At 42.7% G+C, this 10,897-nt stretch overlaps 2 pseudogenes; one reads left to right on the forward strand and one right to left on the reverse strand.

Annotated features, from left to right (window-relative positions):
* Nucleotides 1–1,197: 1,197 nt before the first annotated feature.
* Eef1a1-ps2 (eukaryotic translation elongation factor 1 alpha 1, pseudogene 2) lies at nt 1,198–2,979 on the reverse strand (annotated as a pseudogene).
* A 299-nt stretch (nt 2,980–3,278) lies between these two features.
* Eef1g-ps5 (eukaryotic translation elongation factor 1 gamma, pseudogene 5) lies at nt 3,279–4,578 on the forward strand (annotated as a pseudogene).
* Nucleotides 4,579–10,897: the final 6,319 nt, after the last annotated feature.

The following is a 10,897-nucleotide window of genomic DNA, read 5'->3' on the forward strand; positions in this document are numbered from 1 at the left end:
TTTAATATAAATCATATAATATAAATAGATGATAAAAAATGCTAAATGTGTTGGGCAAGAAGGAAGAAAGAAAACAAAAACAAAAAACAAAAAACAAAAAACAAAAAACAAAAAACACAGGCAGAAAGGAGAAACAGAGTTCTGAGTTCTGTGTGCTCTTATCCAGTATCTAAATGGAAAGGAATGCCTGGTGAGCTTGGCCAGCTCACCTTTGACCCTATTTTTAAGCCTTTGTTTTCTTGTTCATGTGTGTGTATGGGGTGCGGGATTGTTACTTACTAATGAGTGCAGTCAAAAAGGAATCCTAAGATAGCCATTGCCTATCTATATTTGAAAACATTTTCCCAAGGGCTAGGAGAAATCATGACTTCTATTTTCATGGAATTTTTGAGGATAATTAATTGTTTGTTGACTAGAAAATATTCTCTGAATATCTTTTTAAAAGATAAAAATCCAACAGAGGTTTGCGCGTGCCTTTTACCTCCAACTAGGGTTCCTAGTTCAGTTGAAGAACACTTCAATTTCTCACAAGTGAAAGTGAATGAGGTTTCGAATATTCAGTGCAGCACTCTTAAGTGGGGAACTCACATTTTACCTCATGCCAGGTTGTTTAATCAATGGCTTTCACACAGTTACATGGTTACCTGCAGGGAGATTCCAGTAATACTTTAAGAAACCATCCCACTGTGAACTCTTGCTGTGAAAGTATTTAAATAATTAAAAACATTCCACTATCAAAGGAGGCTCCTTCTGACCGTGGAATTCATAACGTCTGTAGATTTTCCTTTCAAAACATGTAGATGAAAGAGATGGTTGTGTTTGTGTGGCACCAACAGGTTTTTTTTTTCTTTTTTTCATTAAACTTGTTTTAATGGGTCTCAAAATTCTGTGACAGATTTTTGGTCAAGTTGTTTCCATTAAAAAGGACTGATTTTGAAAACTAATAACTTAAAACTCTCTCTCTCTCTCTCTCTCTCTCTCTCTCTCTCTCTCACACACACACACACACACACACACACACACACACACACACACACACACACACACAAAGGTCCACAAAACATTCTTTCCTTCTAAATGTTTTACGATATATTGTTATCATTAACCAGTCTTTTACTATTAAACTTAAATGGCCAATTGAGACAAACAGTTCTGAGACCTTTATTCCAACCCTGATTAATACTGGGGTGACAGGTGTTAGGGATAATATTCACTTAGCCTTCTGAGCTTTCTGGCTGACTTGGTGACTTTGCCAGCTCCTGCGGCTTCTTGGAGTTTTGATGACACACACAGCAACTGTCTGCCTCATATCACAAACAGCAAAATGACCAAGTGGAGAATAGTCAGAGAAGCTCTCAACATACATGGCCTTGTCAGGGATCATATCAACAATGGCAGCATCACCAGACTTCAAGAATTTGGGGCCATCTTCCAGCTTCTTACTAGAATGATGATGGATCTTTTCTTTAAGCTCGACAAACTTGCATACTATGTGGGCCGTGTGACAATTCAGAACAGGAGCATAGCCAGCACTAATTTGGCCTGGATGGTTCAGAATAATCACCTGAGTAGTGAAGCCAGCTGCTTCCATTGGTGGGTCATTTTTGCTGTCACCATCAACATTGTCACGTCTAACATCTTTGATAGACAAGTTCTTTACATTGAAGGCCACACTGTCCCCAGGAAGAGCTTCACTCAGAGCTTCATGGTGCAGTCCAACAGACTTGACTTCACTTGTTACATTGGCTGGAGCAAAGGTAACCACCATGCCAGGTTTGAGAACACCAGTTTCTACTCGGCCCACGGGAACAGTGCCAATGCCCCCAATTTTATAGACATCCTGGAGGGGCAGTCGCAGAGGCTTGTCAGATGGACGAGTTGGCGGCAGAATGCAGTCCAAAGCTTCCAACAGTGTGGTGCCACTGGCACTGCCATCTTTGCAGGTGACTGTCCATTCCTTGCACCAAGGCACATGAGCACTTGGCTCCAGCATGTTGTCACCATTCCATCCAGAAATTGGCACAGATGTTACTGTGGTCAGGGTTGTAGCCAATTTTCTTAATGTAGATGTTGACTTCCTTAACAATTTCCTCCTATCTCTTCTGACTGACTATATGGTGACTTGGTGGAATCCATTTTGTTGACACCAACAATTAGCTGTTTCATACCCAGGGTGTAAGTCAGAACATGCTCACACGTCTGGAGATACCAGCTTCAAATTCACCAACACAACAGCAACGATCAGGACAGCACAGTCAGCCTGAGATGTGCCTGTAATCATGTTCTTGATGAAGTCTCTGTGTCCTGGGGCATCAATGATAGTCACATAGTATTTGCTGGTCTCAAATCTCCACAGGGAGATGTCAATAGTGATACCACACTCACACTCAGCTTTCAGTTTGTCCAAGACCCAGGCATACTTGAAGGAGTCCTTTCCCATCTCGGCAGCCTCCTTTTCAAACCTTTAGATGGTTGGTTTGTTGATTCCACCACATTTGTAGATCAGGTGGCCGGTTGTGGCAGACTTGCCAGAATCTACGTGTCCAATTACAACAATGTTGATGTGAGTCTTCTTCCTTTCCTATTTTTGCTTTGAATTAGCGGTGGCTTTCACAACACCTGCTTTCTGACTGAAAGAGCGTACCCCTAAACGGGGAGCCTCGTCTCTCGCTCCAATCGTGGGGTGGGGTGCCCCCAGGAATCATGAGTAGCCGGTCTTGATGTAACAGCAAGAGGTAGCTTTTATTAACGAGATCCCTATTAGCAGGATCCCGGGTCGATACGTATCTCACACAGGAGACAGAGGAATCGACCCCGAGCTTCCAAACTCGGGGGTTTATATAGGGGAGGTTAGGGGCATTCTCGAGGTTACAAATGATTGATCAATTCAAATGGTACACAGTTACTTTCGGCACGAAATTACATCAGCAAGGAGTACGTGCTATCTAGCAGCTCAGCAGCTCGGGTAGGGTGGCTCATCTCACTCAAGGGGATGACTCACTTCTGGGGAGTGAAGGAAGGGGAGGGGGTGGCTACGGATGGTCAGTGTCCTTGGGGCTGATAGCTGGTCCGGCAAGTCCTATCTCTGGCTCTCCCTCAGGTACGTCCGGCCCTGCACATCCGGACTCTGACAATGAGTAACCTTTTTAAAACTCTAGTTCTACATGACAGCAACCCATTGAGAAAAAAGTGTTTTTTCTTTCCTTCTTTCTTCCTTTTTTTTTTTTAATGAGGCTAAACTTGGTTCAAAAGCTTATGTGATAAGAATTTTAATAAGCGGCGGAATCACCATGGCGGCTGGGACCCTGTACACATACCCTGAAAACTGGAGGGTCTTCAAGGCCCTCATCACTGCTCATGTCAGCGGGGCTCAGGTCCCCGTGCTCTCCGCACCACCCCACTTCCATTTAGGCCAAACCAACCACACCCCCAAATTTCTCAGAAAATTTCCTGCTGGCAAGGGTTCAGCCTTTGAGGGCGATGGTGGATTCTGTGTGTTTGAGAGCAATGACATCGCCTATTACGTAAGCAATGAGGAGTTGCTGAGAAATACGCCATAGGCAGCAGCTCAGGTGTTGCAGTGGGTGAGCTTTGCTGACAGTGACATCTTCCCTTCAGCTAGCACCTGGGTGTTCCCCACCTTAGGCATTATGCACCACAACAAGAAGGCCACTGAAAATGCCAAAGAGGAGGTGAAGCAAATGATTGGTAACTTTTCTGGCTGACATCACAGTTGCCTGTACCCTGTTGTGGCTCTATAAACAGGTCTTAGAGCCTTCTTTTCGCCAGGCCTTCCCCAATACCTGCATTGGATGGTTCCTTACCTGCATTAACCAGCCCCAGGGCCATCTTGGGGGAGGTGAAGCTCTGTGAAAAGATGGCTCAGTTTGATACTAAGAAGTTTGCAGAGAGCCAGCCAAAAAAGGATACTCCAAGGAAAGAAAAGGGCTCCCGAGAAGAGAAACAGAAGCTCCAGACTGAGCAGAAGGAGGAAAACAAGGCAGCTGCCCCAGCTCCTGAGGAAGAGATGGGTAAGTGTGAGCAGGCATTGGCTGCTGAGCCTAAGGCCAAGGACCCTTACGCTCACCTGCCCAAGAGTACCTTTGTGTTGGATGAGTTTAAGCGAATGAGGACACCCTCTCTGTGGCGCTGCTATATTTTTGGGAGCACTTCGATAAGGATGGCTAGTCCCTGTGGTATGCTGAGTACCGCTTCCCTGAAGAGCTCACCCAGACCTTCATGAGTTGTAACCTCATCAGTGGAATGTTCCAGCGATTGGACAAACTGAGAAAGAATGCCTTTGCTAGTGTTATCCTGTTTAGAACCAACAACAGCAGCTCCATTTCTGGGGTTTGGGTCTTCCGAGGCCAAGATCTTGCCTTTCTGCTGAGTCCAGATTGGCAGGTGGACTATGAGTCATATACATGTCGGAAACTGGATCCTGGTAGCGAGGAGACCTAGACCCTCGTTCAAGAGTACTTTTCCTGGGAGGGGGCCTTCCAGCATCTGGGCAAAGCCGTCAATCAAGGCAAGATCTTCAAGTGAACATGTCTTGCCAGTCGCCTAGCTGCCTGCACCTTCAAGGGAGATGGGGGTCATTAAAGGAAACTGAACATTGAAAAAAAAAGAATTTTAATAAGCATAGATTAAGGGACTCAGTGTCTGATGGGAATATTTCAACTATACTTTTAGAAAGAATGAGTGGTATAGGCTGTGGGAAATGTTTGTGGTTTTCACTTGGATCTGGATGAACTGTTTTTGTTTACACAGGAAATCTCGACAGTGAGCTTCAGGCTCAAATCTCTGAAGATCAGTAAGGAGAGATGCAGCACCCCTGAGTGTATACACAGACATGCACACACACACACACACACACACACACACACCAAGATCACTGGCCTTCCTCACTATGAAGGAAATGCAAACGACCTATGAAGAGTTCTGGGATGGGGCCCATTCGGAGGGGAAGGTCAAAAGAAGATGTAATACCCAAATACTGAAAATGCCACCTCTAAGCAAATTTTTCTTTTTCCAATAAAGACCTCTACAACATCAGTAATTTCTGAGATCAAAGTATTGAAATTCACCTCACAAGTCTAACTGTTTGAAGTTCTTCCAGAATGCAAGGGTCCTGCTGTGGGGTTAGAACACTTCTGAGCAGATTGTCATGCTTTGTGACCTTCCAAAGCACTGGGCATCTTCTCTGTTAGTATTTTCTCCCTAGATTTTCACCTGCAGTGAAAACTGAATGGTACAGAGAAAGGGGGGTGCTGTCATGACAACAGAAAAAAAAAGTAGTCTCTAGGAAGCCTAGAAAAGGAACTCTGATTTGTGTGACAAGTGGTTCCTGAGGCAAAGAATCAGCTTATGACATCCCTTGGGAGGGGAAGCCAGTTGGCCATGAGTTATACTCTTGCAGAGGAAACATCGGTGATCGTATGGGGAGTATTACCACTTCCTAAATTGATTTTCAAGTCTGGCTAATGTGAATATTTCCCCAGGCTCCAACACTCCTGAATGAATTGGTTAAATATGAAGATAAAAATCTGATCCCCTCCCTTCCAGGCCCCAGTGACTCCTTGACCTCAGATGGTGATAAGATCCCAACTGCTGAGGAGGGTGGGGAAGCTGACTTCCAGTCACATCTTAAGTCCAGGAGAGAGTCTGGATCAGTATGTTAAGACTACTCTGTTATGGCAGCACTTAGTTCTGCACTGTGCCTTTTCTTATATGGGTTTCAGCTTAAGGCATTGGTTCCATAGGACACAGCTAATCAAAGGGTAGGCCAGGACACCATACAGGGGTACAGTAGCTGAGTGTGAACATGGAAAAACTTTGGCAATGGTAAAAGGTGTCTTACAACCAGCAAAAATTAACTCAAAATCAGATGTGAAACAAAGCCAAGATGATTCTGGCAGCAGCACTGGTTGAATGGTGTGAATTCCCATCAGCCTTGGGGTTGCACAGTAGTAAAGCATTACTCAGCAGGTATGCTATCACAGTGTCGGCAAATACTGCCTGCACAGACACCTTACCTCAGAATCAAGATCTCAGTATTCTGTGAAATGCAGTTTTTACTGTACATGTGAAAATTTCTGTTCTTAAAAAAAAATCCTGGGGTTGAGGATTTGGCTCAGTGGTAGAGCACTTGCCTAGGAAGCGCAAGGCCCTGGGTTCGGTCCTCAGCTCCGGAAAAAAAGAAAAAAAAATCCATAATGTCTTAAAAAGTGAAAGAACAAAATAAAATCAAACAAAAATTCCATAATGTCTTAACTATGGAAATCAAAATATTTTCTTGCTGTCACTCTCTACTGTGTGTTAAATTAGCAACTTTTGAATACTAAATATACTAAAATGTTTGATTTTTTTCAAGATTTATTTTTATTTTTAAGTATGTATGTGTAAATGCAAGTAGAGATGACAAGGGTATTAGATCTCCTGAGAGTAGATTACAGATGACTGTAAGCCACCTGATATGGGTGCTAGGCACTGAATTTAGGTCATTTTAATTTGTCAACACAATCTAAAATCACCTCAGAAGAAGGTCTCAATTAGTAGTATCACTTTGCCCTCCAGCTAGACTTCAGACCTGAAATTTTCCTGCTTAGCCCTTTAGTTTCCCAAGATCCAGAATTACATTGTGAGTCACCAAACTTGGTTTCCAAGTATTACTTTATTTTTCATTTACATTTATTTATTTGTGGTGTGGGCACATGCATACCTTGGCACACGTGTCAAAGGACAACTTGAGAAAGTTGGTTCTTTCCTATCATGTCAAACTAGGGTCACTGGGCTTGGTGACATGCTCCTTTACTTGAGCCGGTGACATGACATCTTAGTGGCCTCAAAGTTTTGTTTTTGTTTTTTGTTTTTTGGGTTTTTTTTTTTTTTGGACAGGGTTTTCTAGAAATTATCTGTGTAGCTGGGAATGACTTGAACTTCCAATCTCTCTGCCTCCATTTCCCAAGTTCTGGGATTATAGGAATGTGCCACCACCGTGTTTTTGAGGTAATAGGGATTAACACCAACACTTGATGCATGCTAAGCAAGTAGTCTAGCAGCTAATCTACACCCTCAGCCTGAATGATTTATACAGCAGTGTGTGTGTGTGTGTGTGTGTGTGTGTGTGTGTGTTGATGACATCTATGTACCTCCACCCATGTCTTCAGCTAAATGTGGAAATTGGAACAGCCTTAGAACTCACTGTATTGTCAGGGTCCCAGACCTGCACTTGCTTCATGTGAAAAGACAACTATCTCATTTTGAGATAGTTTCAAGTAAGCACATTTATTGAAGCTGTCAGGCAATCCACCCCCTTATACTGGATTGTACTCTGTCCCCAGAACACTTGCCATGCTTTTCTTGTGATAAAGCCCACAGGACACATCTCAGCACTGATTTCTCTGCAGATCAACACTGATACTATTCTGGTGAGGAAAAATAGTTAAATTTCTCATTCTAACATACTCAATTGGCAGAAACACCCTATTTCTATGTCAGTTCAAACAGAAAATAGAGAAGGGGGCATATAATAAAGGGAAAGGGGCTAGAAGTGTTTTCTAATTAACCAAGACATGGTATCAGCACTTCATTTCTCTTACCCCTAAAAACAGCACGGTGTCCCATACACATTTGTGGTTGTAATGAAGAATATGCATCTTTCAGTATCATAAAAGGAAAAGCAAGCAAATGAAATAAGGTGAAAAATGAGTAGGGTTCTCTGCTCAGAACATACTCCAACAGAATTCTCTCTCTCTCTCTCTCTCTCTCTCTCTCTCTCTCTCTCTCTCTCTCTCTCTGTCTCTCTGTCTTACAGGGTTTTCTTGACTAAGGCCAGCTTAAATGAATGATTCTTCTGTCTCAGCCTCCCAAGCTCTGGGACTAGTTGTATACCACACACTCAATAGTAAAATGCTACATGGGTTCACAAAACTCGTTTGTGACAGCTTTTCTCAAGTATAAAAGCAGTTTTCAAAACTGTTATTGTTTCTTTGGAGAAAATGTTGTAAGACCCCAAAGTGGTCTTAGCTCAGGAGTGCAACCCACAGAACACAATATGATTATGGATCGATGCAATGCCAAGAGGTTTATTGATCCATACGCATAGGGTTGCTCATCCACCCAGGGAGAGGAGGCAACCCTGAACTCAAAAAGCACACATCTTTTATACTTTAAAGAGGGCAGACCTCAGCAACAGGGCTAGCTGACTTACTCTGATTGGTGGAACATAGGACAAAGAATCTCTTCAGGCATTGGTTGGTTTGTTCGAGGGGCTGTTTTTGGCTTAATTAGCCAATTTCCTCATCCCCCTCTGCACCTGGCCTCAGAAAGTCCGTGGGAAAGGGGAGGAGCTGGGTGGTTGGATAAGGTCAGGCTGACACATCTGGTGGTTTTTCTCGGAATTTACCATAGGGAGGGGTAGGGGTCTTTTTCTGAGAACAGCTTTGTTTGTTTTGGCTGGTCTCAACTAAGCCTGGTCACTCTGACCACCAAAACCTTGTTTCTATATTCCCAGAACCTTGTTCTTACAGCTCTGTTTCTCATATCTATGAAACTTATTTCTTCAATCCCATTCCCATTTTTCCATGAGAAAGGCAATCCGCAGTAATGGAAGGATGGTATCTAACTACAGCAGGAGACTTGCCTCCCTCTGTACATTAAGCACCAAATACACACCACAGAACAAAGAGGAAATGCAAGTAAAGAGATATTGGCAATATAGTGCAGCAGTGGGGATGGGGGAGGGGTGTTTTAATGCCATGTGGGAGGACTCACAGCTGCAGGTATCACAGATTCCAGCTGGGATGAATGTGATAGCAAGCTTAGCACTTGTGTTTGTTACTTTTCTGTTGCTGTGATAAAATGCCATGGATCAAAAGTAAGAAGAGGAAGGATTTATCTTGGTGGAGGAGTCATGGTGGCAGGCAATCAAAGGAAGAAGCTGAGTGCTCACAGTTTTAGGCACCGACAGGAAACAGAGTGAGCTGGAAGTGGGGTATACACCTTTTTTTTTTCTTTTTTTTTCGGAGCTGGGGACCGAACCCAGGGCCTTGAGCTTTCTAGGCAAGCGCTCTACCACTGAGCTAAATCCCCAACCCCTGGAAGTGGGGTAATGCTAAAAAACACTCAAAGCCTGCCCCTAAGGACATACTCCTTCAGCAAGGCCATAACTCCTGAACCTGCCCAAATGGCACCACCAACTGGGAATGAAATAGTCAAATGTCTGAGACTAAGGAAAACATCTCATGCAAACCACACCCCTGATCTACATTTCTAGGCCCATACTCACTTATATTTGGCTCTGAATAAACCACTTTTTAGGGATTAGGGAGGTAGTTTCATTGGTAGAGTGTTTACCTAGCATCAAAAGCCCAAGCCTTAATTCCCAGTACCACATAAGCCAAGTGTGATGTGACATACCCATAACTCAGCATGTAGGAGGATAATGGGGAACTCACAGTAATCCTCAGTTATATAAGTTTCAGGACAGTATGAAACAAGTGAGATCCTGCCTCAAAACAGGATAATATTTTTTAATTTGCTTTAAAGCTAAACTGTCATTTTATGAGTGCCAACGTTAACAGTTCAGACCATTTAAGTCACATGCTTTCCCTGCCCCCTTGAAGAGAGGGAGGTGAGGAAGAAGAACTGTGGGCATTTGTAAAATCCCTACTGTGTATCAACACTGTTAAGAAGTGTTTTCTATAGTTTGTCTCATTTATTCATTATATCAATTCTTATTAAAGAAGACACATTTGAAACAACCTGGCTTTCAATATCATGCTTCCAGTAGCCCATGCCATGGCTACCAATAACAGGCCTAGGGTAGCACAGCAAGTGGGAGGAGGGATCTGCACCTGATCACTCTTGACTTCAAAGCTCAGCTCCATACTACATCATTTATGTAGTATACTACATACTACATCATTTCACACTACATCAGTGTGAAACTGTGTTTTAATGAAACCACTTGGTATTAATTAAAGCAGAAATTGAAGTGCTATTGAAAGATTTCTACTACTACTCTCTAGAGAATACCCTAAATATCTGAAAGTGAGGCAAAGTTGTGTGTTAATAAGATCAGCTAGCCAAAAGACTTTCTGCCATCAGTTCTAAAGAGAAGAGAAAAGAATTTAACTGCCCCCACTTTCTAGCCCTTATTCAGGCTAAGAGCTTCTCTCTACACATTTTCTTTACCTCCTCTCCTTATGAGTCACATGACGTAGCTCCATTCCATAAGTAGGATATAAGTGGTATTTATTGCAAACACTGACCACTGCTAACAAGGGAACACATAAAACACAATTGGAAACAACTTTCCAGTTTTCTATAATAACCTATAAGAAGTTTGAAATTACAATTTGTACCCCATCCAGCCTTTTCTTTTTCTTTTTCTCTTTCTCTCTTTTTCTTTCTTTCTTTCTTTCTTTCTTTCTGTCTTTCTTTTTTTTTTTTTTTGCATATTTCATGAAGCCAAGAACTTGGCCTTGAACACACTTCAGTTTGCTGGCTTACCACCCCAACATGATTTGTAGTTAATTATCTCAACTCTTAAATATTAGTACTTTGTCTTGTCTTCTCTGGTTTCCTGGACTTGATTCATTCTCCCTGGATTGTCTCCCAAACATGCTTTCCTTTTTCCTTATGTTATCTCCTCTCAACACCTTTAGAAAATGTGTTTAGATTTTCTCTTCCTTTACAGGAAAAGACTCAAAAGCTGAGATAGTCCAAACTCATGGAATGTACAAGGTCACTGAAAACCTAGAAATATCTGCATTGCACCCAAACACATGGCTAAAAAGAAACAACATTAAGTCAAGAAAAAATACACTCTAGGGGAATAGCTCAATGAGGCATGAACAGTTTCCTAGTGAGCATGTAGCTCTGGGCTCCCTTC

This window comes from Rattus norvegicus, chromosome 18 (genome assembly GCF_021556685.1).
Source record: "Rattus norvegicus strain SHRSP/BbbUtx chromosome 18, alternate assembly SHRSP_T2T, whole genome shotgun sequence".
Taxonomy (NCBI): domain Eukaryota; kingdom Metazoa; phylum Chordata; class Mammalia; order Rodentia; family Muridae; genus Rattus; species Rattus norvegicus.